Source organism: Eptesicus fuscus, chromosome 11 (genome assembly GCF_027574615.1).
Source record: "Eptesicus fuscus isolate TK198812 chromosome 11, DD_ASM_mEF_20220401, whole genome shotgun sequence".
Classification (NCBI taxonomy): Eukaryota; Metazoa; Chordata; class Mammalia; order Chiroptera; family Vespertilionidae; genus Eptesicus; species Eptesicus fuscus.
The window spans coordinates 1,745,409-1,769,519 of record NC_072483.1 but is presented as its reverse complement, the minus strand read 5'-3'; the positions used below and the strand labels follow the sequence as shown (position 1 = coordinate 1,769,519).

The window sequence follows — 24,111 nt, the reverse complement described above, 5'->3', positions numbered from 1 at the left end:
CTTCTCTCAATTAACACTGTCTTCTATGCCCACAGCTTCAGCTACCAGCAAAACAAAGATGATTCCATATTTATAAAACCAGCCCAGACTTTCGTCTGAGTTCTGGGTCTTTATGAAAAAGTTCCTAATTAACACCTCCTCTTAGATGTTCGCAAATCATCTCACACTGTCAGAATCTAAAACCTAACTTTTGTTCTTTCCCTCCACCCCCACCCTGGCCTCTTCCAAGAATTATATCTCATTCAATAGCATCATTAACCACACTGCTGCTCAAGCCAGAAACATCGGTATCTTCCTGACACCCCCTGTCCCTCACTCACCATATTAAATATATCAGCAAACCTATTGACTTTAATCTCCTAGTAGTTACTGAACTATCTATTTTTCCCCATCTCTTCCCTGGATGACTCCAGTGACTCTCTAGTCTGGAATGGTTCTAACTCATTTCCACACCACAGTCAGAATGATTTTTCCTTAAATGCAAATCCAATGCTCACCCACCCTTCTCCACCCCCGGCTGGAAGCCTATGTGAGCCATCTATGTATCTCCTCTGGGCTATAGTAGCTTACTTCTCCCAGCACTAAACACACCCATATGAACTGTAATTGTCTGTTGCATCACACATACACATGCACAACATGTGCAACACAATCACTTGTGAGCTTTTTGAGGCAAGGGCCACCCATGTCTTATTCATCTCTGTATAATAAGAAAAGGTGTGTGGAAATAAACTAAACTAAAGTGAATTGGACTGAAACCTTTACTTTTCACAGCAGGAATCTCAGAGGGTCTGGTGTCTTCTTAAACTTCCCCTTGACCTCACTTTCTATTTAGTCAATATATGAGGCAAAAGCTGACAATGTGTTGTCAAGCTGCTCAATAGTTTCTAAGTAGTGGCTAAATCTGCAAATCTGCTCAACAGTGACTTTGAGTGATGAAATGAGACAGAGCTCATGCCCAGTTGGGGTGGGTTGAAGAAGAGGATGGAGAATATGGGTGGGTAGCCGCAGGGGTGGGGACCCTGCTGGACACAAGGGATGCAGGCAGGGGAGCAGGGTTGTCACTGTGCTGCCAGAACCTGTTTTCACTTGATTCTCAGTTCGGCCTCCTCTCCTCTCCTGACTGCATGAGCTCCTCCTCCAGGGATGCACACTCTTCCTTGGTAGCAGACGGCAGCAGTAATGAGCCACAGCAGTGAGCTAACCACCGGCAGGTGGCATGGAAGTGGGCTCCTTCCCCTTAAAGGAAAGCTCTTCCTGGAGACCAAGGAAATTAACAGGAAAAAAAAAAGAAATTAACAGAAACCATGCTGAGACGTTGTTTGTAATGAGGCATAAATCTCACAGAGTGGCTTCCAATGAACAGACCAAGAGGACACAGAGAAGTCCTGGCAGGTGTCACCAATGTTCCTGCCACTGACGCATTTCCATGGAACTGGCCCTGAGTTTCTGTCTCATGATTAACGTCTAATCTCCAGACCACACATGATGGACTCCAAAGAAGCTTCAGCCCTCTCCGTGGTTCCCATGGCATCCTGAACACACCTGTCTGTCCACTTCCACACTGTTTCCAAGAGCCCTGAAAATGTCTGCCTCTCCTTCCACTAATCCATGAGCTTCCCAGGTAGATTTGCTATGTCTTGTTCAACTCTGCAATTCCCAGTGCCCAGCAAAACGCCTGGTACTTGTAGGGACACACTTTAGTAAGATCCTGGACTTGAATGTTTCCACCCGCATGATCTCAAGCAAGACCTCTAAACACTATGGACCCACTGTCCTCGTTCACGAAATTGTGCACCTGCATTCAGTGTGAAACAAGATTAATCTTAGTTTGGATACATAAAGTTCCCAGCGTGAGGCCTGACGCATACTAAGCGCTAGCAGCAATTGAACTGCACTGTTCCAGGGGCTAACTCGCTGCCCACTCCACCTGAAACACTGAAAGGAAATAAGATGCTTTGGTTCAGAGATGGAGGAAGTACTTGACATGTATGAAGGGATGAAGTCCGTGCTCAATGAGCATCTACCATGTGCTGAGCACTCTGCCTAGGGGCGTTTCTTACCACAGCTCTGTGGGTTGGGCATTATCACTCCCCTTGCAGAGGAGTCAGTGAGGCTTAGCGAGGCCGTTGTGCTTTCCAAACATCAGTGAGCGAAAGGACACAGTCAAGGACGGTGAGGTCAGCCCATGAAGGCGCCGGATTTGGAAGAATGCTTTTTCTTGAATTTGCGTTACAATGAATATATGTGACTACACACTTACCAAAAACCTGAGCGGACATCTGGGAGCTGCCAGCACAGCAACAGCCAGCCAGGAGAAGCTTAAAGTTCCCTTACGTGAGCTCCATTAGACAATAGAATTCATCTTAACCACATCCTGGCTGCACAAGGTGGGGCTTGCTCTGTTGGGAATACCTCCTGTTGGACTTGGATAAGGCACCTCTGATGAAATAGAGATGGAGCTGGATGAAGCCTGGGCACAGGCCGGATGGTGAAAAGCAGAGCCCACGTTCACCTCATGGTTCCTTCTATCTCCCGCCAACTGCCCTCAGGGACTGCCTCCTGGTCAGGTCTGTTCTTCCCGTTGGACTTGCATTCTACTTGTTCTCATAGGCACTCCTGCTGTTATGAAACTGTTCGTTCGGCACAGCTCCATATTACAAAGACACCACTCTGATAGTGGCCGCTCAAAGTTTTGAGGTGCTCACTAAGGCCTATGAGACTTCCTGTGAAAAACCTCAAGAAACTACAGGAGTTGTTAGTCCTTAAAGGAACAGGACAGTAAAGCCTTCTCTGCTCTCCCTCTTCGCTCAAATGTGGCCCAAGGCTTCTAGAAAAGAGAAGCTGCTTTTCTTCCTGCTCGGAACATGATGTCTAGGAACGGGCCTCCTGTGATGAGGACGGACGGTGTGAGGACATACCCAAATGAGACCCTGACAAGGGAGGACCAAACTTTTTATAACTCCCCGGTGCTGCTTCCACTGGTTGATCAGCGGTGCTTTCAAGGAAAAATCGTGCTCAAAGGGAGGGAAAATGTAGACAACACTATAAACGGAGCCATGTTAATAGAACCGGAGCTGCTGTCCCAGAGGGACTGCCTTGTGCATCTTAGGCCTCAAGTCTTCAGATGTTAAAACAGGGCAAATGGCCCTTGTCCTGGGCCTAAGCAACCTTGTATCTCAAAAACTGTTGGCAAAGATAATAAGAAATCTGACATTATGACAATTGGACTGATGGCTACCTACTGAAATTTTAAAACATTGTTTACAATTAGCGTGACTGTGCTAGCTTATCGACGCCAATAGAAATGCCTTCTTTCTATTGATGTAATTGTTCCCTTCCCCTTGCTGTTGTCTACTGCCCGAATCAATGCTACCAAAGAGCTATTATTACTGTTGTGGAGTGAATGCGAGTGAACGACCACTGGAGTCCAGACCAAATTAAAATTTAGGGAGCCTTTATTAGCCGGCCGGCGACTGCTCTGCCTTTCTCCATGCAGGGAGTCCAGAGAGCAGCCCCAACCCTTTGTGCAGGACCGCTTTTAAGCACATTTACCACATCTTGTTTTTGCAGAGCAAGCAGTTTAAGACAAAACAGTTTTTCTTAAGTAATGTCAGGGTCATGTTATTGATGACCATGTTATTTACAGGGTCATCTTGTTCTTCAGAAAGCTGACAGTGTTCTCTCTTGCAAGGCTATTTTGTGAGGTGCAGCTGGGATTCAAGGTTAAGTCGACTAGGAGGAAACATGCTCAAAAATTTCTACTCTCTAACATGCCCCACTGATTTTATGGGAGAATCAAATCATTGTTTCTTCATCATCAGGGCAGACATGATGATAGTGAGTGCGCAGGACCATCAGCTTTACTGCCCGTATTCGCCTTTGTACATAGTTGGTGAGACTATTTATAAGACAGGGTCCAAATGTTGCAGCTATTAACAATAAGATCAAAGGTCCTGCTAGAGATGTTAGGAGTGTTGTTAGCCATGGGGACCAAGAGAATAGATTTTCATACCAGTTTCCCTCAGTTCTTTGCCTTTCCTCTTTATAGTCTTTTTCTGAGTTGACTTAGGCTTTCTCTGATGACCCCGGAATGGTTGGTATAAAAACAGCATAAGGCCATACAGAGTCCTCCTTGCTTCAGGAATAATAAGTCTAAACCCCTTCTATTTTGTAGGACTACTTCTGCTAACGAACTGTGGGAGTCCTCCAGGCAGTTTACATTCTCCTCTAGGGTGCTTAAGTCTAAATCTACTTGGCTGCTAAGTTCCTTAAAGTTTTTGTCCACCGTGACCAGTGCTGCAGTGCCTACTGCAGCTGATCCGGCTATTCCCAGACCGACAAGCAGGGGGACAATTACCGGGGCTCTACGAACTCGCCCAGGGGCTAGACCCAGGTGCTCGCGCCCTCCCTCCCCGAAACAGTAATATACCTGGGGTAGGATATGAGCCAAGATGCATAAGGAAGGCTTGCGTGGGTGCATCAGTGTCAGAGGAGAGACACAAGGGGTGATTCCTGTGGTGCACGCGAACCAGGTGCCTTCAGGGGCCACCAGGTACCGGTCTGTCTCCTCTTCACTGTCCTGACCAAACCTCAGTACTGAGGAACAGGATTCACCGTAGGGGGATTTTGATAAATCAAACTCTGAGGACATAACACAAGTACCTCGTCCCTGGAAATCCCCAAGGGTTAATTTTGGGGTGTGCCCCCATCTGCACATCCCTTGTGGGGGGTTTGCAATGGAAACATTTCTAATGTCTGATGAATTTGAACCAACAGTGGCATTTGCCCCTACCCCAACGTAGTACGGGGGGTTCTGGGTTTAAACACAACCAACAGTCTCTGGTGGCATTTGGGGAGGTCTGGTTTAGAAAGTTGAAGACCGCATCCAGAGTGTCCAGGATAGGTCTCCGGCCTGGTTTGGTAGTATGAGTCTTAGGAACAAGGGTCACCATCACCTCGGTCAGAGGAGTTAACTCAGTATTGTTCCGGGCAGGAGGTGGTGGTGTGGGATGGGGCCTGAGTGGCTGTACTGGAGGCAGCCCCTGGTCTAAGGGTCTTAAAGGCCCGATGGGGTTTTTCCTTGGGGTCTGCTGGGTTCTCTGGAGGGTGAAGAGGACCCCGGGATCCCTCCCAGCTACATACAGTCTCAGTCCCCAAGTTTTTCCCGCATCCCAGTAACTCTCCCGCCAGTTTAGGGGCGTAATAACAATGGGATTGCAGTCTCCTACCATACAGTTATTGGAAGGGGCCCCGGGCGGACTATTCTCTTGAACCGGAGGGCAGGATCTCTGTTAGTCCACAGTGCCATAGTCTCACAACCCCACTGGGCACAGTAACAGTCCCCATCAGTTCCACATTCAGGGCTACCTTCGGCTGGGCAGACATAATGCTGAGTTCGCCAAAGTCCTCGTTCTAAGTGGAGGGTGCCACACCCATAACCCGTCCCTACATGATATGCCCCATGTGCTGCTGGGGAAATGTAGGGGGCATTGCTTTCTGGCTTATTCCAAGTTTCCCCAAATAATCGGCATAAGTCAGCCTCTATTGAGGGGGGCCCTGGGGTCGTGGTATGACCTATAACAGTCCCATCCACAGTCCGGGTCAGTTCCCAAGTGTAATTAGCCCTCAGGTGGGGATTACTCGCCGTGACGGGCCACAGGCACATCAGGATCAGGAGGACTGCCTTCAGAGTCGGGTTTTCAAGGGATCCTTGGTGCACTGGATGGTCCATCTCCCCGGCTGGTCCTCTGATTCCACCTTCTTGATTTGAGTTCGACGGATCCAGTACTTTTTTCCCACAACCTTCACCGCTGATGGGGTGCTGAGGACAACAGTGAAGGGTCCAGTCCACCTGGCCTCCAGGGATGATGGCTCGTGCTTCCGCACCCACACCAGGTCTCCTGGCTGGAATGCAGGTGGTGCAGGTGTAGTCCCAGGGGATGGGTCTCGGTGAGCCTCTCGGACCAGCTGGTGGTTAAGTCTGGAACTCAACTGTAAGGCCTGTAGGGACTGTGGGAGGTCGTGATTAGAAAGGGATGCCAACACTTCTTCCCCTAGCTTGGGAAGCAGCGGTGGGGGTCGGCCAAACAGAATCTCAAAGGGGGTAAGGCCCTTTAGGTAAGGGGTACAACGGGCCTGGAGTAGGGCAAAGGGAAGGAGGCTTACCCAGTTTTCGCCAGTCTCCAGTTTTAATTTTGTTAAGGTTTCCTTTAGGGTCCGATTCATCCTCTCTACCTGCCCTGAACTCTGAGGTCTATAGATACAGTGTAATTTCCAACTTACGCCTAACATTTTTGCCAATAGTTGAGTGATGTGGGCAATGAATGCCGGGCCATTGTCGGACCCCATCGCAACAGGTAGGCCAAACCTGGGGATAATTTCTGAGACTAATTTCTTAACCACTATCTGTGCTGCTTCAGACTTGGTAGGGTAGGCTTCTGGCCAGCCGGAGAACGTGTCAATAAAAACCAGCAGGTATCGATATCCTCCCCGCCCTGGGGGCAATTCTGTAAAGTCTACTTCCCAATGTTCTCCAGGACTTCTTCCTCTGAGTCCGGTTCCTTGGGCCCAGGGGAGTGTCTCCCAGGGTTTACCTGTGCACAGACGTGGCATCTCCTTGCAATGTCCTTTGAGACCTGGAAGAGCTTAGGGATATAATAGTCTCGTTTAAGCAATTCTACCAGCTTGGTTCCCCCTAGATGGGTGCTCTGATGGACCTGAGAAATGAGTTCCCTTCCCAGGGCCTCCGGAATGAACAGTCTGGTGTCGGGCAATTCTCTCCATCCTCCAGATACCTCCTTAACCTCGAGTCTCTTCCCCAGTTTGTTATCAGTCTCTGAATAGATGGGGGTCTCTTCGAAGACCTTTGTCGGGAGAGCTGGCAGGATATGTAGAGGCCCCACTGGTTTTTGGGCTGCCTCCTTTGCTGTTTTATCTGCAAATGCGTTTCCTCGCGCCTCCGGAGTGTCAGCTGATTGGTGTCCCCTGCAGTGTATGACTGCTACTGCCTTTGGCAGCCAGAGGGCTGCCAGGAGGGCGAGGATCTCCGGGACGTTTTTGATTTCCTTTCCTCCCGATGTCAGGAGTCCCCTTTCCTGATACAGGGCCCCATGGACATGAACCGTAGCAAAGGCATATCGGCTGTCAGTATATATGTTTACTGTTCTTCCTTTTGCCCACCGCAACGCTTGGGTGAGGGCAATTAATTCTGCCTTCTGAGCCGATGTCCCGTGTCCCAACGCCTGCGCCCAGATTACCTTATCAGCTGTCACGACCGCTGCTCCCGCGTACCTGGTCCCTCTGTCCACGAAGCTGCTCCCATCCGTGTACAAAGTCTCATCCGGGTCTCGGAGGGGCTGGTCAGTCAGGTCCTCCCGAAGATTTTTCATCAAGGACAGGGTTTCAGCACAGTTATGGAGGGGCTGTTAGGGATCATCATCCAGCAGCAGGTTGCAGGGTTTAGAGCTGCTGTCTTAAGAAAGCTCACCCGCGGAGGGTCGAGCAGGAGCACTTGGTACTGGGTAATACGGGCATTTGAAAGCCACCGCTCAGGCGGGCTTCGCAGAAGGGTTTCCACGGCCTGGGGGGCCACCACCTGCAAGTCCTGCCCAAGCGTGAGCTTTGAGGCTCTCTGACCAGCATGGCTGTGGCCGCTACCGCCCTCAGGCAGCCTGGCCACCCTGCAGCTACAGGGTCTAGTCTCTTGGATAAATATGCCACAGGCCTCTTCCATGGCCCCAAGAGCTGGGTTAGCACCCCCTTCGCGATCCCCCGGGCCTCTGCCACATGCAACTGGAATGGCTTAGTGAGTCTGGCAGCGCCAATGCTGGGGCACTGACTAAGGCTTGTTTAAGGGCCTGAAAAGCCTTAGTCTCATTCTCAGTCCAGTTTAGTTCTCCAATCTTTCCCCCAGTGCAGGTGTAAAGGGGTTTTGCCATCTCTGCAAAACCTAATATCCAAAGGCGGCAATACCCTACTGCCCCTAGGAATCCCCGCACCTGCTTCTTTGTTTTGGGGACCGGGATTTTCAAAATAGCCTGTATTCGGCTAGCAGATAAAGTCCTCTTTCCCCCGCTGAGTTCATACCCCAGGTAAGTGGCTTTCGGGGTGCAAAGTTGGGCTTTCTTAGCGGACACCCGGTACCCCAATTTGTCTAGAGTCCTCAACAGGGTCTCAGTGGCTTCCCAGCACTTACTCTTGAGTCGCCGCGGCAAGGAGGAGGTCGTCCACATACATATTGGAGTAGGGTGACCTCTGGATGTTCTTTCCGGAACGTGCCTAAGTCCCGGCTGAGAGCCTCATCAAACAGAGTAGGAGAGTTTTTAAATCCCTGGGGCAACCGAGTCCAGGTCAGCTGTCCCGATTCCCCTTCTTCAGGGTCCGTCCACTCAAATGCAAAAATGGGCTGGCTGGACGGGGCTAGCGGCAAGGAGAAAAAGGCATCCTTCAAGTCTAGGACTGTATATATTTGATGACTCGGCGGTACCAGGCTCAGGAGGGTATAGGGTTGGGTACTGTTGGGTGTATAGTCTCTACCCTCTTGTTGACTTCTCTTAAATCCTGAACTGGCCTGAAATCCTCCGTTCCAGGCTTTTGTACAGGGAGCAAAGGGGTATTCCACGGGGAGTGACAGGGCACCAAGATCCCGGCCTCCTTCAGTCTTTTTATATGTACTGCGATGCCCTTCCTGGCCTTCTGGCTTATTGGGTATTGCTTAACCCGTATTGGAACAGCAGTACTAGTGAGCTGTACTACAATCGGGGGCCTGTGAGTCGCCAACCCAGGGGGATTGCTTTCAGCCCATACCCCTGGTATCTTTTGCTGTAGTTCTTGGAGCAGTGAGGCGCTTTGGGCTGACATAGTCTCCCCGGGATCCTCGGTGAGGAGGTTTCCTCGCTTAACGGACACGTCAGGAGCACGGTGTCAGGTCTGGCATTAAGGGCTACTTTTGCTCCCTCCCCCTGGAATGAGATGGTGGCTTGTAATTTGCTGAGGAGGTCCCGTCCTAGTAAGGGGTAAGGACATTCTGGCATCACTAGGAACGAGTGGGTCACTGTCCCAGCCCCTAAATTGGTTATTCGGGCCTGAGTCCATGGATATGATTTTGTCTTCCCAGTAGCTCCTTGAATAGGGGTTCGCTCCTTAGACACCGGACCTTCCGCCTGTTGTAGGACGGAGAACGTGGCTCCAGTATCAATAAGGAAATCTACTGGTTTGCCCCCAACTTGCAAAGTGACCCTGGGCTCCTGGGGGCTAGTGAAGACGGAGCCCCTTGCTCCTCTTCCTTTTGGTTTCCTTTCCTCCCGTGTCCTTTTCCCCCGTTCATGGTTAATAAAACCTGTGCCATCTTTTTGGTTAGCTCACCGGGGTCTTCTCTATTGTTGAATGTCTTCTGTGCTACCTCTACCAATTCTGACAGCATCTTTCCCTCAAAGCCTTCTAACTTTTGTAACTTTTTTCTTATATCTGGGGCTGACTGGGGACACGAAAACAATGTTAACTGCCCGCCTGTTTTCTGGCACCTCAGGATCTATGGGGGTGTAGAGCCTGTAGGCTTCACACAAGCGCTCTAGAAAAGCAGCCGGGGATTCATTCGGTCCCTGCACAGTTTCAGTTACCTTAGACAGACTGGTGGGCTTCCGCGCAGCTGCTCGGACTCCCCTCAGCAGAGTCTGGTGATACCGATCGAGAGCCTCCTTACCTCGATCTGAGTTGGGGTCTCTCGGGGGTCAGGAGAGCATAAAAATGGCCTCCAGCCGCGCTGAGTCCGACACTGACTGATCATCTGGTCCAAGGACCAGTTTTCTACCCTCCTGTTCTCACCCTTTCTCTCTCTTCTGAAGTGAACAGAGTCTGGAGGAGTTGCTGACAGTCGTCCCAGGTGGGCTGATGGGTAAAAAATACAGACTCCAAAAGAGAGATGAATCCCTGGGGATTCTGAGAAAACGAGGGGTTCTGATTCTTCCAGTTATACAGGTCGCTAGTCGTGAAAGGGACATAAACCATAAACGGCCTGCCATCCTCTGCTACCAGAGTTATCTGATGCAGGGGCAGCATCTGGACCCCTGAGGAATCAGGGGAAGGGTCTGAATGATGGGGTCTATACTCAGTCCCACTGCGGGTGTGGAGTGGACTCATTGGACCTTCAGGAGGACCCACAATCGGGACAGATGGATACGGGGGAGGTTCTGTCAAGAGGGGGTCCTCCGGGGGTGCTGGAAGGACAGGAGGTTATTTCTCAGTCTCGGGGTGGGGCAGTGGCTCGGGCCTCCAGGCCAGCACATGGCGGCACTCCTGTGCCAGCACTTCCCTGTTCTTGTCCCGCACCTCCGCCCCCTTGCTCACTCCTTCCCACCCTCCCTGCAGCGCTGACGCAGCTGGCTTCCCCTCGGTCTCTCTGGGAGGAGGTTTAGTGATGGGAGGTTTAGTAAGGACGATAGTCCGTCTCCGTCTCTGTCCCAATTTTTCCTTCTTCTGGGAGGTTTTTGGCAGTCCTGGAGCCACTTGGGATTGTCAGTCAAGATGTCTATCCAAATTTGGATATAAGGAATTTGGTCCAGGTGGCCGGGATTGTCGAAAACGGCACGTTGGACATTATATGCCAGCCCTAGATCAGTGGACCCCTCCGAGGGCCACTCACTGGGATATAGGAAAGTCGGCCATTCCCGCTCACAAAATTTCTGTAAATCAAAAGCATTAACAGAGGCTCCGTAGTCATCCGCTCGCCACTTGAATTCCTGAAAATTTTTCAAAAAACATTGCAGGGGAGTACAGACAGAACATGAAGCAGACTGACCCATTCTAATGATAGACACAATTAGGCCACAATAACACAGAATAACAAAGACAATGACAACCAACTGAGGATCGCCGGGCACCATCGTGCACCGGGATCTGGTCTCAGAAGTAGCACTGCGTCCAGCCTTCCAGAGACCCTAGATGGGCACCCACAGAACAGAACCAGAAATAAGTTTCTTACTGGTAAGAACCAGATCCAGGCGGCTCCGATCAGAGTCAATCAGGAATTTAGCAGGTGGGGTCTCCGACCTCTACCAGTCCTGGGGCTGAGGAACGTCTCTCAGAGATCACCCCCCTGGGTCGGAGAGTCCGGGGACACCAGTGGGCTCTGGTCATTTGGAGGCCCCAGCTGGTTATCTCGCTGGGGCCTCCAAATATTGTGGAATGAACACAAGTGAATGACCACTGGAGTCCAGACCAAATTAAAATTTAGAGAGCCTTTATTACCCAGCTGGTGACTGCTCTATCTTTCTCCACACAGGGAGTCCAGAGAGCAGCCCCGACCTTTTGTGCAGGACTGCTTTTAAGCACATTTACCACATCTTGTTTTTACAGAGCAAGCAGTTTAAGACAAAACAGTTTTTCTTAAGTAATGTCAGGGTCATGTTATTGATGACCATGTTATTTACAGGGTCATCCTATTCTTCAGAAAGCTGACAGTGTTCTATCTTGCAAGGCTATTTTGTGAGGTGCAGCTGGGATTCAAGGCTAAGTCAACTAGGAGGAAACATGCTCAAAAATTTCTACTCTCTAACAATTACCAATTTCAAATAAAGCTTCTTGCCTCTCACCTTGAAAGGCCTTTTTCATTTTTAAGTTAACATCACAAACCTGCTATTATCAAAGCAGACCAGGGACCTTCTCCGGATCACAGTCCCCTTGAGGGAGGGGTGCACATAGTCTTTCCTCTCAGGCAGGGGAGGTGACACGTGGTATTTTGGGGCACAGTCCTGGAAGCATACTGGCGTTTTCTTCTTTATCCTTCTCCAAAAGCAGGTCCATAGGACAAGCATTTGTATTTAGACAATAAAAATATTGTGCATTTTAATGTTGGCCATACTGTGAATTTTGTCAACACAAGTAAAAAAGACAAAAGGGTCAAAGAAAGGACAAAAAGATAGATGTGAGAGGTTTCCCGTCAGAAACACTGCTGACAAACATCACACATGCTCTCTGAATCCCCCAGTTGGTTTGCACCTCACTGTCTTTGAAGGGGAAGTGGTTTTGCCACATGACAGGGTAACCCAATTAGGAAGGAATTCTGGGCCAGTTCTTTCTCTTTTTAAGGACAAAATAAGGAGAAAAAGTGTCACACCCAGCCCCACGTGCATGTGTGGCCACCTCCTCTTTCCCAATCGCTAACTCGTTTTCTCGATAAAGTCGTCCAGACCTGTGGTTCTAAGAATCATCCACATGGGAGAGGTTCCCAGTGCAGCTCTCCACCCCACTCATCCCACCTGCCATCCCCGCTGCATTTCCCTCATCCCAGTCAACAGTTTCTCTGGCAAAACTATTAGAGATACCCTTGACTCCTCTCTCTCTCTCAACCCACATCCAATTTATAAACAATCCTGTAGGCTCAGAATACACTCAGGATCTGACCATTGTCATCTCCTCCTGTCACCATTCTAGCTCACCTCCACCTCTCACCTGGCTGCCCCGGCGATCTGACAGCTCTCCTCACTTCCATTCTTGTCCCCTGTGATCCACTATCAAAGCAATAACACTGATCCTTTGAAAACCTAAATCAGATCATGTTACTCCTCTCCTCCCCAGCTGATGGCTCCCCAGCTCACGTAGCATAATACCTGAACTCTGGCCATGCCTGCAGGCCCGCTGGCAGCCCCAATGTGGCTCCAGACACAGTGCTCCTTCCTGGCTGCCTAGGAACGCCACCTCATCCCACTCAGGGCCTTTGAGCTGCAGTCCCTTCTGACTAGTCCTACCGCAGACCTTCACAGGACCATCACCTTCACTTCGTTCAGTTCTCAGCCCCAGCTGCCTCCTCAGAGGCCCTTCCGGGACCACCCACTTCACCAGATCTTCATCCTCACTGTGCTGGATTTTTCTTTATAACATTACAACTACCTGACTTTATATTTCATTTGCTTGCCTATTTATCAGCTGCCTGTTCTCACCAGAATGTGAACTTTGGGAAGGCAAGGACTTGTCCACGTTCTATCCCCAGTGCCTGGAAGGACACTTGGCACATAGGCAGCCAACAACTATTTGTTAAACAATCAAATGAGAGCGTAATGTAGGCTTTCCTCCCAGTGTGAATGGGCCTCAGGTGGGGCTCGAATCCCAATACGGGAATGAGCCTCTTTGACCTCTTTTGGGGCTTTTTCGGCTTTTCTGGACCTCAGAGCCACAGGGATCCTTTTTGGAGGAATGATTCGAGATGAAGATGAGGATGAGGATGAAGAAGGGGCCACATGGGGCCCTGGGAGCTTGAGGTTTGAGGACCCCCAGGCCCCTGAGGAATTCGGCTTCAGCTTCAGCCCTGGAGGGGGATGCATTTCCAGGATAATTTTGGCTTTGGTGACCTGGTACGGATTTTAATAACATCTTCAGCAAGATGGGGGCCTGAGCCTTGCCTTCATATCCTCCTGAACTTCCAGGTACAGAGTCAGAGACACAGAGTGAGAGATTGCAGGAGGGACAGAGCTTCGGGACTCAGTGTTTAAGTATCCAGAGAGTCACCAACACAGGATCTTTGGGAGTCTTGAAGAGTGATGCAAGAACTGACTCTCCAAAACCAGCACCAGGCTGGGGTTCCCAGAGACCTTTCCATAGGTTTGATGATATGTGACCTGTGACACCCCCCCCACCCCAATTCTAGAGCCAAAGAGGACAAGAATCTTGAATCCCAGGTTTTCCAGGAGGGCCTTGGCCCAGTTCTGCAGCTCCAGCCCAAATTCTATTTCAAGAGCGTCTGTGTGACTAAGATCACTAGGCCAGATGGGACAGCAGAGGAGCACCGGTCTGTGGTGGACAGTGAGGGCCGAACAGAAGCCCCAGTAACCCATCAGGAAGCAGATGGCAGTCCTAGAGATGATTCAGAACCACCAGCTCCTCCAGCCTTGGATGATGCCTTTTCATCCTGGATTTATTGCTAGGCCGTTGGTCCTGGTCCCAGTAGCCTTGTTAACCTGGGAGGCCTTCAGGTTCTTCCCACCTCCCACCCTTCCTCACCATCAATGGGCTTAGCTTCTCCTCCTGCCACCTTGGGTGTGTGAACAGTGAATTAGGGGTATGTCAGTATGTCATTCACACGAACTGACCAACAAAACCCTTATTTATGCTAAAAAAAAATGAATGGATTCATCAAATTGAAACACAGGCAACTCTTTTGAAACTTTTGGTCATAGGAAAGGCTGTAATTTTGCCCAGTCAGCATGGCTCAGTGGTTGAGCATTGACCTATGAACCAGGAGGTCACCATTCAATTTCCAGTCAGGGCACATGCCAGGTTAAGGCTCAATCCCCAGTGGGAGACATGCAGGAGGCAGCCAATCAATGATTCTCTCTTATCATTGATGTTTCTATCTCTCTCTCCCTCTCCCTGAAATCAATAAAGATATATATTTTGTAAAAGGCTGTAATTTATATTCAAACATTTATCATTTATTTGGAAAAGCAAACCCTATGCAGCCTGACTCACCTATAAAATTATTGAGTATTCATTAATTCAATAAATTTCCTCTGAGTGACTATTGTGTCCAAGCATTTCCATCCTAGAAAATCATTTATTGAGGATGGAGGGAAACAGTACAGAGAGAATTGAGTCCCAAAGAGGTCCCAGCAGACAGATGGCAGTCCAGTTATTCCTCTCAGGATCAAACAACAGCTAAAAATCTGCTCATCTTTATTGCCGGGTGACATGAATGACATGTCTGAAGGTCAATCCATGTGCCAGGGTGAAGGAGGTAACTGGGCGACTGCAGACTCTGAAAGCATCCTCTCTTATGCATGGCTCCCCTGCTGTCTCAGCTGGAGTTACAGGACAGCCTGAAGCCACCGAACGGGTTACAGGTCCATGGAATCCACATGCATGTTGAAAACTCCCAATAGTGCCTTGGTCCAGACCACGGCCATGAGCTCCGACTCCAGGCGTCTGACTCCAGCCCCAACACGTGCCCTGGACTCTGGCAGGCCGGCCCCAGGTGCACACGCAGCTTGCCGCCCCTCGCCAGCTCCTCACCCCCACTTGCCCCCCGCCCAGTTGCTGAAGCTGAAGCCCTGTCACGCTGCATCTCCCCTCCCTTCACACCCAATCTGCAGCGAGTCCCTGCGCTCTGCGTTAGAAGCACGCCCAGACGCAGCCCCCTCGCCCTTATCCCAGCAGCTCCCTCCTGCACACACTTCCTCAGACTCCGCCAGAGCTTCTCAGGGCTCTCTCTGCCCCAACCTTTGCCCCTAATTAACTCTCCTCACAGCGTTTGGATTTAAACATATATTGGCACATGCTTCATCTCCTTACAGGTCCTCTGATGGCTCCCCTCTAGAACCAGGAGCAAATTCAAGCTTCCTGCTACGACTGACAAGGCCTATGGCCCCCACCCCACGCTGTCTGGGATCATCACCCATTGATCTCTCCCTGACTTTTGGGCCTCCCGGCTGTTTCTTGAACATACCAAGCACATTTCTTCTCAGGGTTTTTGTTCTTGTCATTCCCCGCCTAGAAAATCTCTCTCCCTTCACTCAAATGTTGCCTCATCCATGAGACTTCTCCAACCTTCCTGTGTAACATATTTGGTCACTCTAGGCGCTAGCCTGCCTCCTCTTCCCTTTATAACAACTGCCTGGCATGACAAGGTATCTTATTTGTCTCCCTGGTGGGATATGAGCTCCATGAGGACTGGCTGTTACCAGCTGCATCTCCAGTGTCTAGGAAAATGCCTGATGTATAGTGGTATTCATGAATAAATGAGACAGATAATCAGAAAGAGACTGTGTAACCCACATATAAGTAAAATGTAAATGTGTCCCACTCTCAGCAACCTTACCCACCAAATCTAGAGTCGCCCGGAATGGTTAAAGCCCTGGTCCCTCCCACTGGCAGCTTAGAATACCGTGGTTACTCTCCTGGACAAGACCTTTGCTACGACACCCTGGAAATAATGCCCATTTATCTGCCAGTAGGCCACCCAGCACCGAAGACCAGGGCGCATGACACACCATTACTTCTGCTATAAGTGACACGCTGACCTCAGACTTCACCTCTGCTCACGTTTTTGCTGTCAGCCACCCTGAAGTCTTGAAAAGAGGAGGCAGGATGGGCATGTGTTTCTGTTGAGAGTATAAACAGGCAGAGTTTCTCAGTGCTACTTAACTCAAGCTGAAAAGACTCCATCCCTGGCCATCAGTTCCTAACGAGGTTATTCTTCCTAATCAACAAAACCGTAGGTTCAAAGCACTGCCTTCCTGCCCATGTGTCGCGTTGGCTGGTGTTGTCCTGTGCACCAAAAGGTCACAGGTTCGCTTCCAGTCAGGGCACATGCCAGGGTGCGGGCTCCATCCCCAGTGTGGGGCGTGCAGGAGGCAGCCGATGGATGTTTCTCTCTCATGTTGATGTCTCTCTCTCTCCCTCTACCTTTCCCTTCTCTCTCTAAAAATCAATAAAAATATACATTTTTTAAAATACTGCCATTGAATTGTTGTGTTAGAAGGTACATTCATATTCATTAAGTCCAGCTTCTTCCATTTCACAGATGAGGAAACCGAGGCACAAGGAAATGATTGACTTGACGTTTCATTGTGAGTCAGAGTCGATGCATTAGCCTTGCTTTATATCTTTCACCACATGCACACTTGACAACCTACTACTCAACTTGTCTTGGGCTTGTCCTGGGAAAGCTGCCCTGTTCTAAGTGACGTGCCGGTTCATCATCTCAGTAAGATATCTCCACAACAACTAGGACTGACGGCCATCTCACTGTACGGGACACCTCAGCTCACCTGCCCGGGGCTAGCAACCCCTTACACAAACCGCTGCTGGAACAGTCTCTCCGCAGAGTTCCGCTTTGCCTCCCTGAAACTTTGATCCATTGGTCCCAAGTGGGCCATTCTGGAGGCAGACATCAGTGGTTAAAAGTATGTGCTTCCTTAGCAGATGAACCTGTTTCACATCCTATTACTGGACTAGTTGTGTGAGCTGATGGGATTTTTTAAAGATCCTTGCAAGATACAGAACAGTCTAGATGATATTTCTCATTATGGGGATTAAAAATGTGAACATAGGTACACCTCGTTTCACGGACTCTAAATGCACATGTAACCCTTCTTAAAAAGGAGGTGAGGGGGCCTTGACCTGGCGGGGACTCAGCTGGTTGAAGTGTCATCCCAACACACCAAGGTCGCAGGTTTGATCCCCGGTCAGAGACATGCACATACGGTACAAGACTCAGCCAATGAATGCATGTAAGTGGAACAACAAGCCTCTCCCTCTCTCTGTCTCTCTCTCCACCCCCTCCCCCCAATTAAAAATTTAAAAAACAGGTAAAAGCAGAAGCCGCTTACAGTCTGGATGTTCTCACGCCATTGCCACCAGGTGGCACTCCAGGCTTGTGTGGAGAATTCCCACCAACACACTAAGACTCGGACCAGCAGTACAAAACACAGGATACCTTTGCTGGTGCATAAACTCACCGGGAAGGAATCAGGCACACGCTCAGAAGCAGTTATCTCCAGGGAGAGGGACGGGGAGTGGGAAATGCGCTCTCACCTTCCATTTCCTCCCACTCCACACAGCTTGACTCTCTCACCCTGTGAAATGCACTCAGTAATAAATGAACCATTTGGGCGTTATCTTCTCCTTTGTACTCTTGACTTTCAAAGGCCTTAGTCAGTCTGATTTAATAGAAGAATAAGTGAAATAATTAAATGCATCCTCTTAATTCTTGATCTTTCTACTCACAGCTTCTTTGCATTTGAGAAACTGGAAAAAACGTTCTGAAGATCTAAAGAGGGACAGACAGACAGACAGTGTAGCACAAGGAGCAGGACCAGAGATGGGGCACAGAGAGGACAGCACCCCAAGTTGGCAACTGCAGGGACACAATTACATCCCTAGGTTGCAGGGCTGCCACATTCTGTCCTGCGCTTTGGTGAAGCCATAGGTCAAAATAGAAAAACATAAAAATAAATTAAATATTCATACCTTTGACCCATAGACTTCACTACAGAGATTTTATTGTAAGGAAAGTCTCTACAATACTTTACAAACTCTATGAATAAAAATATTTACATAATTTTAATAGCAAAAATAATTGCCAATATCTCAACTTTACACCAGTAGGTTAATAAGCAAGTAAAATTAATCTGTAATAACATTATTAACTTCACAAAATATGACAACCAGATTAAATTTTACAAAGCAAGACATAAAATTATATACACAGTGCAACTGGATCAGAGAAGCAAGAGCTTTTCATGCAGAAAATTTAATTTTGAAGGAACAGTCACATAAGTTTAAACAGGGAAAACATACGAATTAAAAAGACAGACCCCCTAAATCTAGCATTCATGCATCCATTCATCATGTGTCCAACCATGCGGGTCATGCCCCTTCTGTGTGCTGCGCGTGCACTGCACACTGAAGTGTGCTGGTGAGGAGCACATGGGACAGCGTGCCCTAAAGAGTTATGATGTAGTAACATGCAGGTAATTTGTTTCACTAAGGATTGTAGCAGAACAAAGGAATCAAGTTAAGAGATGACACAGTAAAAATAAATTAATTCAAAAAGCTCTGGCTGGGTGGTTCCGTGGTTGGAGCATTTTTTCTTACACCAAAATGTTGAGGGTTCGATTCCCGGTCAGGACACACACCTAGTGTGTGGGTTCAATCCCTGGTTGGGGTGTGTACAGGAGGCAATCAATCATTGCTTCTCTCTCACATCTATGTTTCTTTTTTCTCTCTCTTTCCCTTCCCCTCTCTTTAAAATCAATTAAAAAAAAAACACACACACACACACACATACTCAGGTCTGGATTATAATTTTTAAAAAGCTAGAAAAATAGTGGCAAAATCAAACCTAAAGAAAAAGGAAAGAATTATCCTATATAATAAAGAGGTAATATGCAAATTGACCATCACTCCAACACACAAGATGGCCACCCCCATGTGGACACAAGATGGCCACCACAAGATGGCCAGCAGGGGAGGGCAGTTGTGGGCAATCAGGCCTGCAGGGTAGGGCAGTTGGGGGGGACCAGGCCTGCAGGGGAGGACAGTTGCGGGGGACCAGGCCTGCAGGGTAGGGCAGTTGGGGGCAATCGGGCTGGCAGGGGTGCAGTTAGGCATCGATCAGGCTGGCAGGGGAGTGGTTAGTAGGTGATCAGGCTGGCAGGCAGAAGCTGTTAGGGGCAATCAGGCAGGCAGGCAGGCGAGCAGTTGTGAGCCAGCAGTCCTGGATTGTAAGAGGAATGTCTGACTGCTCGTTTAGGCCTGACCACCGGGATTGGGCCAAAACGGGCAGTCGGACATCCCTTAAGGGGTTCCAGATTGAAGAGGGTGCAGGCTAAGCTGAGGGACACCACCCCCTCCATGCACGAATTTCATGCACCAGGCCTCTAGTTAAATATAAAAAGTTGGATTCATTCAAATCCTAAAAATTGGAATCAATTATAAGAACTTATAGGGTGAAAAGACCATAATATAGACAAACATCTCATAATGCTAATTGACAAAAAGGGGGAAAAAACAAAGCATTAAGCATGGAGGACTTCTGATTCCCAGGCCTGTATATAAGTTTTGGCATTGCCTTTTGTTCTCATTCTCACAGCACAAAAAGAGTTAAACAAACTGAAAATCAGCAACTCTTCTTGGACCCATCAGAGAACTGAAATCACAGGGCACCCTCTGCCCAGACAGGTGGGTGCAGATTCAGGCCCACAAGAAGCCTAGGGCAGACACCACCTGGGAGCCATGCCGGGAGGCCCAACTGTGGTGACAAACTGCTGGTCAGCGCTCCCTCAAGCCCTCCCCGGGCCAGTCATAGGGTCTCTCATTCCTGGGCTTTGCCGCCAGGACTTGCCCCAGTTTCGCCATGAAGATGGCTGGGAAACGCCCTTACAGCAGATGGGGGAGAGGAGCCACTCTGAAATATGCCGAAAGGCATTCTTCGTAACAAAAGGACTGACAGCCACAGGCATGGGACAGTTTATTATAGAACTATGTACGCCTCGTTGATAAATTTTAAAATCTCAGAGAAATGGTTGCTCTTAAAAGACGTGAATTGACCAAAGCTGATGAAATAAGAGGGAAATTTGAATGGAACCAGGACAAGTGTGGAGAAAGGAGCTTCTCCGATGCCTCTATAAGGAACAACCAGATGCCATTCTTCGGGATGCAGTTTGGAGGACCATGTCAAATGGCTCCAAATCACGCAGGCGCAGTCACCTGTAAATCACCCTCATGCAAATTTATCCTAAAATAAATAAATAAGTGTGCAAACATGTATTCTTCTACAGTCAAAGATATTTATCAAAGTACTATGTATAATAGCAAAAACTGAGAACAACTTACATTTCAAATAAAAGCAATTTTGACAAATAAATGGTGGTACATCTCTACAAAGGGCTGCTAGCCAGTCGTTAAAAATGAGGCTGTTGTACTTCTTGGTTCCAAAAGCTGTTCACGATATAGTACAAGTGACAAAAAGCAAGCTGCCAGCACGATGGATGAACATCTCGGTTTTGATATTTATTAGAGCAGGAGAACAGCGTTCCCAAAGACCACGCATCACATCGCCAACAGCACTTACATCCGGGCTTCAGTGTGGGAGATTTTTCATTTTCTTCTTCGTGTTGTATATTTTTCTTTTCAGATTTTCATATTTATTAAATATGTGTAAAATATGTACACATGGAAAAACTGACTAACAAATATACTAAAATATTGTCATTGTCTCAGTGCTGAAAATATGGTCTAATTTTTTTATTCTTATTCTCCATACTGCAACAGTTTAGGGGAGTCTTTTATGATCATCATTGCCAATTGAGAAATCAATAGACTTGTAAAGGATGCGGATTCCTCGGCTGTGGTGCCCACTCTGTACAGACCATGTGAGCACGGCGTTCCTCCCTCCTGAGCCCTCAGGGCCTCGCCGCCCACGGGCACCGCTCCAGCCCGGCTCCGAGGCCCACGCCAGTGCTCTCTCCAGCCACCAGCTCAGTCACAGGGAATATCTACTGTTGAAAACTTGGTAAAACATCCATTTGGAAACAGATTTTTAAGAAGAAAATATAACAAGTAACATTCATTTGTTCCATTACAACAATTTAATAGGAACAACCATCTAAAAAATGGAAAATGTCAAGGGCACTGATGGTTGCATCTAGACACAAATGTTAAATGGGAGCCTGGCAGAAAGGACTGCAGAGGGCGAGGCTGCTGCAGCGCCAAACGCCCTGCTGTCTTCAGAGCTGGCCGTGCAGGGGGCCAGCCCTCCGAGCCGCGGGCGAGGCCTCCAGGGCCCACCTGTGCCCAGAGAACCAGGGCTTGTTCACTCGGAGGAGTTCCGGGTTGGGCTGCTGATGCCTCCTGGGCCAGGTGCTGTGCTGGGGCCAGGGATTGGGAAGGAAATGAGGCACAGACTCACCACAACCACAACGGGAAAGAGAAGCAGCGCGCTCATCTCCGTGTTATGGAGGACGGCCTTGGAGAGGTGCGACGGGAGCCGCTCCGGGAGTTCAGCCTGGCTTTCTAGGCGCTCACAGGTAAGTGAGCCTGAGCCCGAGCCTGAGGAAAGGTGTGGAGATGCACTAGAAAAGCGGGTGAGTGTGGGCAAAGGGCCCCGAGGAGCCCACAGCATGCATCCCGCAGACCTGGTGGTGCAGGCGGGCAGGCTCTGAGGTGCGCAGAGGCCAGGAGGAGCTTCCCGCGGGGCAGCTCTGTGCTCACATTTCATTCCAAACTCAGGAAACAGGCCCTCCATCAGCCGGAAACTGAGGACCAAGAGGATACATCCAGGGACCTGACCTTGATCCCTCCCCATGCACCACACACCCATCCCGACGTGGCCTGCTAGGAGCAAGGTGGTCTTCCAGAAGCCACATCTGAAGACTTCGACAGCGAACAAAACCAGAGGGTGGGGTGGGAGGAGGGTACCGCCCAGCGCTGCTGCCTCCGACTCGCCCTTGGCCTTCCAAATGCCTCTGAGCAGAGAAATGCAAAAGAGCAGAAAATTCAGTCTTCGCGTTTCCAATTTCCCACACTTTGTTCTAATTTGTGAGATTCTAATGTGTCCAGGTTTCCACTTCCATTAAATTAAATCTGCAAAAAATAATTCTCTGGTAATTTTCCAGTGGAGAAAAGACAATCAAACAAATGTTCGCCCTCACAGGCCAGGCCGGGCTGGCTGCCTGGGTGCCCAGGGCGTGGCTGGCCGTCACGGACAGAGGGCAGGGCCGGGTTCCACGGCGGTACACGTGAGCGTTAGCCTGAACAGAACCCCTCCCGGCGTCAGGGCGTCTGTGCAGGAGCCTGGAGAGAAGGAAAGGGCCCCAGAGAGCAGTGAGGGGAGGAGCGGGCATCGCCAGGCCGACTCCAGCAGCACCACCTGGCTGCCCGTCCTTGGTCACAAGTCAATGCTGGATGCTCTTTTCTTTTTTCTTTTTTCCAGGAGAGGTGAGTTTTATTTTGTCTTGTCTGGCTAGAGGTTTGGTTTGCTCTCGAACATTCCAGGGTAGAGAGAGCCTCGGAGAAAGGGAGTTGGATGCTTTTTGCCATCTTTCTATCTGACTCCCGCCAGTGGTCTGCCCCGCCATCTCCTGGGCCACGGCTGGAGTGCTCACGTCGGCCTTTTGCAGTCCTTCCTCGGTGGCTGAGCTGGGGCCACTTCCCCCACCACTTGCAGGGGTTGTGCCGAGTCTGAGCTCTGAGGCCCAGCAGGAGGGTTGGAACATCCCTTCCCCCAGCATTCTCCTTTGCTGCGGGGGCTGGCGGGACCTGGAGGCTGTTCAGGTTTGGGAGGCTTAGCGGTTGGAGTGCCAGTCTTCCTCCTACTGCGTGTTTCGTTGGAGACTTCTCCCTCTCTCCACCGTGCATCTCTGCCAGATGTGGCTGAGCCCCAGGCTGCGATGCCGCTCTTCCTGTCCTTGACCGTTCCTGAGTTCCTTCACTCCACGGCTTGGGATCTCTCCGGGGCGCCGTTCTGGCCGTGGCACGTCCAGCTGAGGCTGCAGTTCCTCCTGCCCCCTCCGTAGCCGCTCCTCTACGTCTCGCTCCCTAGCGGCTGTGCCACAGGCCTTGCCCTCCAAAGACGGAGGTGCTCCGCTGGCCTGGGAGGTGCTCCGAGGCTTTGGATTCAGCTTCGGTCTCGGGGCCTCTGTCATCACCCCTATGGTCTCCATGGCCGATCATCACATCCCTCACCTGTCTGCATAGCGGGCCCACCCCCTCTGCAGTCAGCATCCCTTCGGCACCCATACCACGTGCTCTGTGCCACTGCCTGTCCTGCCGCTGTATCACAGCGACCGGCCACCATCGCGTGCAGAGCCCAGCGCGGCCGTCACGGTAACGGTCCCACACCCATCACCGTATCGTCTGAATCATAACAATCTCCATCTCCATACTTGTCTCCAGAGCTGCCACCACCTCTTCCAGGTGGGTCGTCCTCAAAGCTGTCTGTGTCTGTTTTGTCAGAATCCCGATTTCTATCTCGGCCAGAAGGATCATCGCTGTCTTTACCCTGGGCTTGATCAGCAACGTCCACTCGAATTCTCCTGTTACCCAGAGACTCTCATCGAGGTGCAGGCATTGAACAGGAGTCCAGGCCCTCAAGCTCAGCATAACCAAAAGCGGTCCACCCCTCTGATTGGGGGGTCACGCGGTAAACACGCTGCTCTGATACTTAATCCTCTGAGGGATGCCTTCATGGAGTGCTCTGTGACATCACAGGGCAGATGCCCTGGAAGAGCCGGCAGGGTGGTCTGGGAAGGCGGCTCCTTCCCATGTGTGGTCCCCGAGTGGGGTGTCAGTCGAGGTGTCCTATACGCAGCAGCATCACTGTGCCGAGTGATTGAAACCTCCGTCCCAGTTGTGTCTCAGAGGCCACCTGGCTGGTTTGGGGACTTAAGTGCTTCCTCAACCAGTCCCTCCACCCTCAGCCAGAAGGCTGTTGGGGAGACAGTCCCCTTCCTATGCTTTCTGCTGCGGCCGCGTGGTGAGAGAGGGAGGGCAGTGCTGTGTGCTTTTCCTGAGTATCGCCACCAAGAAGTGCGGAGGCCCAGCCACACACCCAGCTCCAGGCCCCGCCCGGTGTGGGTTCCCTGGTCTTTAGCTGGCCTTGCTCTGTTGTGCCTCTGG

At 50.0% G+C, this 24,111-nt stretch overlaps 2 pseudogenes; one reads left to right on the top strand and one right to left on the bottom strand.

Moving 5' to 3' along the window:
* The first annotated feature begins 13,115 nt into the window (after positions 1-13,115).
* LOC103301227 (HCLS1-associated protein X-1-like) lies at positions 13,116-13,942 on the top strand (annotated as a pseudogene).
* Positions 13,943-21,221: 7,279 nt separating this feature from the next.
* On the bottom strand, positions 21,222-23,166 carry LOC129150787 (eukaryotic translation initiation factor 4B-like; annotated as a pseudogene).
* Positions 23,167-24,111: the final 945 nt, after the last annotated feature.